The sequence below is a fragment of the Corvus brachyrhynchos genome, unplaced genomic scaffold (assembly GCF_000691975.1).
Source record: "Corvus brachyrhynchos isolate BGI_N302 unplaced genomic scaffold, ASM69197v1 scaffold116, whole genome shotgun sequence".
Lineage (NCBI taxonomy): Eukaryota > Metazoa > Chordata > Aves > Passeriformes > Corvidae > Corvus > Corvus brachyrhynchos.
Window position 1 is genome coordinate 8,112,821 of NW_008240221.1, and position 5,339 is coordinate 8,118,159.

General features: G+C 37.5%; 1 long non-coding RNA gene across 3 annotated transcripts in view; it reads left to right on the forward strand.

Annotated features, from left to right (window-relative positions):
• Positions 1-5,040, forward strand: part of LOC108449264 — a 30,256-nt gene extending 25,216 nt beyond the window's left edge. For 2 of the 3 annotated variants that reach the window (XR_001865413.1, XR_001865412.1), the window contains exons 3-4: positions 4,237-4,446; positions 4,633-5,040. This is a non-coding gene — a long non-coding RNA (uncharacterized LOC108449264). The remainder of the gene's footprint in view (positions 1-4,236; positions 4,447-4,632) is intronic. The other variant, XR_001865414.1, reaches the window with a different exon arrangement.
• The last annotated feature ends 299 nt before the right edge of the window (positions 5,041-5,339 follow it).

Genomic DNA, 5,339 nt, shown 5'->3' on the forward strand with positions numbered 1-5,339 from the left:
AGGGTACCTACGGCCCAGCTCCCAGCAGGGCAGGGAAGGCGGGCTTGGGATCCCGGGGTTTCTCTGGCAGAAGGAAAAGCAGCCGAAGGAAGCAGCCTCCCTCTCCATCCAAACAGCTGGGGACCAACTGTCCGCACACCCAGGTGAAACAAAAGGGCAGCCAGATGCGCCCCACCTTCAATGGGTAGGTCTTTTGTTTTTCTTAAATATCCAGCAATTTGTCCCCTTAGCAACCCATATGGGGAAAATTCCTTTAACAGAAAAAAAACCAAAACAGGAGAGCTCCTAAAACCCCAACAGGTAGTTATGGCAAGATCTAAAAACAAGAGGGTAATGAGAAGTTCAGACTGTATATTACACATGGTTGAAAGATCCTGTCTCATCAGCAGAAATATCTCCTGGTGCTGAGGAAATGAAGCAGCCATGTCAAAGTCAGGTATTCAGTTTGTTACACTCTTCTAAGTCAACACAGGGAGACAAGTTTCTCTTCCCTACTATTAAGTTAGGTGACTTGTTCTTTGTAAATGAGTATTTCCATACATTGATTAGAAAGAAATACTAGATGACTAAAATCTTAAATTTGTAGTTGGTTAAATTTCAGTGTGGTAATTCCTGATTGAAACTTATTGCAAAAATTGCACCTTACTCCTTTATTTTTTTGTACTTTGCTGATTGAGTTGAATTATAATTTTTACTGAGAGATATTTGATACAAACAAAGTGAATTCCTTTTCCCTTTAGAATATGACATGTTTACCATTGTTTTCAGTGGGGATAGGATTTTATGGATATTTTGGACTCACCTTCAGTAAGGGAAATAATACTTTTGAGGTACCAAGGTTAACATGCCTCTCCTTCGTAATCTAATCAGTGAATGGCTTAAATCATAGAAGTATTTTCCATTTACAAAGCATTTTAGATATTTCCTAAATTAACATTTGCAGTGTTCCACCTCTTATTCTGTTCATGCATAATTGAGAATACTAACAGGTGAATTGGCACTATAAAGTGGCTGCCAATGGGGAATTTAGATGACAATTAGTTTCTATTAGGGCCATAAAAAGTTTGGAGGACAACTTCCACAAATGCACATTTGTATATGCAGCAGCCAATACAATAATGAAGGACTCCATTAATTATTTTTCCAATCTAATTAGGGAACACAAATATTTATTTTATCAGAAAAATTGCAGGATAAGAAACATAGGTCGATTGAAAACACTGTAGATTAATTACTTTGACTTTAGAAGGGCATCTGGCTCAATAGGCTACCAGCAAACCAACAGTCTACTGTGAAACTGATGCTGGTCATTCTTGTTGGATTTGCTGTAGGCCCAGTGCTGTATCACCACTTTAGTTCATAGAGAAGTATGCACATAAAATCTAAAGTTTTTATATAAGAAGACACTGATCTCTGTCAGAGGACTTGCTGTTGGGTCTGAGAGGATAGGTGAGGACAGGTTGGTGCTACAGTCCTGGATCTGCCACCCACCACTGTCATTCCACTATGGAAGGAACAGCCCCACTGCAAATGCTCATGTACATCAGCATTTGGACGAATTAGAATGTATTCACGTAAACATATGTTGGAGGACTGGGTTGTGATCTGCCAAATATTCCTTATGAATGGCTTGTTAAGAAGCAAATATGGAGGGCTAAAATACATAGCCTTTTTCAGTATGAATTAAGAAATTTCTGTAGATGTCAGCTAGCAAAACCTTGCAGCTGAGTTTATCTAAAGATAAGACTGATCAAGATTTTCTTCTTAGTCCACCTTAATGATGTAAGATGAATATATTCCCATGAATATTTTTGAAATTTCAACCAAGAAGCAATTGACATGTTTAAAATTAAATTTACAAAATTATATTCTATTCTTCATATATATATATATATATATATATGTCAGTCAAGATGAATTTAATAAATCCCTATTGCCTTCTTTAGGAAAAGCTATATAATATTACATTGTGTTGGTTTGCCTTAGGTATGTCATTCACTGCTGACACAAAAATATAGCTGGATTTGCCCAATTTATAAATCTCTACATTGGCAAACTGGGTTTCGACATTTTGCAACTTTGAGCACTCGAACATTTAACAGTGCTACTTCATTAATGGAATTTTTAAATCCTCATCAATCACGATATCAATGACAATTTTAATTACATAAATCGTAAAACTGTAAGTACTAGTGGTTGTTTCTCAGATTTCTGAAGACAGAAGAACTGATGAATATCTGCCTCAAGCACATAATTGCAATATTGTATCTACATCATAGACTTTTGAAAGATGCTCAGTTTTGATTTAAAACTACAACAAAAGGTTTAGGGCTAGTTTGTGCAATTAATTGTCTTTGATTAAACTTTTATGTTTCAATATGAATCTGAATCCCTGCAGCTTCATTTTTCAAACATTAGGTTTGATTACAGCTTTTTCCGTTGGAGTATTAACCATTATTATAAATCTCCCTTTCTTGAGATGCTATGTCACCCAGTTCACTCAATAGCAATAATTTTCAATCCCTTATATAAAGGTCCCCTTCATGTTTACAAACTATAGAACTTGAAAATGCAGTGCAGCAAAAGCTGACTATTTTTTTTTGAAGAGGCTGAAAATCCTTGATTACCCAATTACATTGTATTTTCAAAAACATCTTACAAATCATAAATGATTCATGATAAAAGAATATAAAAAGTAGGAAAATAGCAAGACTTTACTTGCCAAGGTACCAGCTCAGATCACCCACTAACAACAGAAGAACAGTTTAATTTAAAATCAGAAAATGTCTAGATAAAATTAAAGGAGTTGTTGATTCTTTATTCTGATGCAAGGGTCAGACCAGGAACAACTTCCAACAGGGGATGGAGTGACTCTCCAATTATCACGGATTCAAGTCATCTACCTCTGTATTTAACTCATCTTGCTTTGTGTATTTTATTATGATATATATTTTCTTATGGAGGGTATTTTCACTTGTTTTGTCTATAAATTTTGTATGTTTTATATCTCTCAGTTTCAGAGAAAAATAAATGACAAAACTGGGTTTTGTTGTTCCTGATCCCTTGACATACAGAAGATATAATCCATTTTGCATGTCTGTCCTGGGTCGGTTCCTGAGCCTAGGAAAAAAAGTAAATCTCTAAATATAATATTATACAGACATCTTTCATGAAGCACAATATTTATTTCATTTTGAAGCAATGGGACACTAAGTCTTTACAGTACAACTGAACAGTACAATTGATGTACGTCAGGTTGAATTAAGGATAAAAAAAGGAACTGTTGCTGTTCTATTGTCAGCATGTCTAGTGGTTCTCCACACTGCGGCCAACTCTGACCTGATGGTTTCCTTTCATATGTGAATTTACCTGACATCTATAAATGCTGACCCCTGCAGCAGTGAGGGCTCCTCTTTAACTGGATGGGGGTTTATTGTCACCAGAACTTACAACAGTAGGCTTTGCCATTTTTCTTTCTTACTTTTAGATTTGAGAAAACAACTGTATCATTACTAGCCTTTTACTTGCTGAGGAAGAAAAAATTTGTTATTTTAGCTTCAGGTTCAAAACCAGCAGACACAGCTCTTTTAAGTGCATCTTCCACTGCACTTTTAAGTGCACTCCTTCCTGACTTTGAGGCACACATAACTTCACAGCAAGATGCAAGGAAAGCAGAAAGAAGCAAATGGCTAAAAGCCCAGAAAGTCAGAAAAAAACACCCAAAATTTTCATTGCCTGCCTATTTTATAAATATCCACTGGGCAGTTGATACATTTTCCAGACATTAAATTATCTTCTATTTGGTTTTATATTTATCTCTAACTGAGACAAATCAGTTAGGGTTATGGCATTATCAAAAGGAACCTGTGTCAGAGTGCCATCTCTGTTACTGGAAAGGTTACTAATTTTTTACCTGTTTTCCTTGTGTGAAAATACATGGAATGACTGGTTGTAACTGCTAGACAGCAATGGGGAAATATTAGGAGGGCTGTGAAAGTGCATAATATCAACTTTTTCTCTATATTATTGCAATTTCCTCTAATTTAAAGTAAAAAATGGTCAGACTGCTCTTTTAGAATGAAATATGTCTATAGTGCACAAAGGAGTGTTGCTCCGACAAGATGAAAGCAACCACACTCTGACATCCACACAGGGCCATGGTGCTGGAAATAGTTTTTACAAATTTTCCTTGGATGTACCACCATGATATTAAAAGTCTTTTTTTCCTTTTCCCAGAACCAGCTGTGCTGTAACTCTCTTGAAGTCTCTGGACTGCACACATCTCTGCGATGTCTGCAGCTGAGACTCCACAAGCAGAGACTGCTGAAGTTTGAAGATAACAGTAAAAGCCTGCCACACAGGTTTTAGGATTGGTTGGTTGGTTCCCTCTTTAAAAACTGGAACATCTAAAATATTAAATATAAGTGCTTTCCAAGATATTTCCAGGTAAGTGCAAAAACTGATTTAAATTTGAAGCAAAAGTCCAGAAAAAAGTGAAAGGCAAAATGTTAAATAAATATTTACGCTCTTGTCACTTTTTGTCAAGCTAGACACATATATTATACCTCACATTGAGGTATTCTAGTAAAAGAACCTCAAACTGAAAAATTACCATGTGTTCTTCTCTAACAGGTCAGTGCTGCCAGACGTGAGTTTATACACCCAGTCATTGCCCTTGCAGGCTGTTTTTGTTCAGCCTGTCTACATAGCTCATTCTTTCTTTTGAAGGCCATTCAGCAAAGAAACTTGTACAGCTCTTCTGCCTGGCTGTGGTGGCATATCATTGCAAAGGACACATTTTTCCAGAAGTATGTGAGCCAGCTACTTCCTAAACATCTGGATGCCCAAAGATGTTGCATGTAAACGTGCCAATGACTGTGAGGTAAAGCACAAGGCAAACCTTATCAGCCCCAGGCAAGTGGTCAAAGCAATATTATTGAATATTAATAATATTAAACTATAGGAGAGCATCCAAAGGAGGGCAACGAGGGTGGGGAAGCATCTGGAGAAAAAGCCAAAAAATCAGCCTGGAGAAGAGGAGACTGAGGGGATACCTCACTGCAGTTACAACTTCCTTGTGAGGGGAAGAGGAGGGGCAGGGACTGATCTCTGCTCTGTGGTGACCAGGGACAGGACCAAAAGAAACAGCATGAAGCTGAGTCAGGAGAGGTTTAGGTTGGATGTCAGGAAGAAGTTCTTCACCCAGAGGGTGGTTGGGCACTGCAACAGGCTCCTCAGGGAAGTGGTCACAGCACCAGGCCAAAAGAGCTCAAGAAGTGTTTGGACAATGCTCTCAGTCACATGGTGTGACTCTTGGTGTGTCCTGTGCAGGACCATAG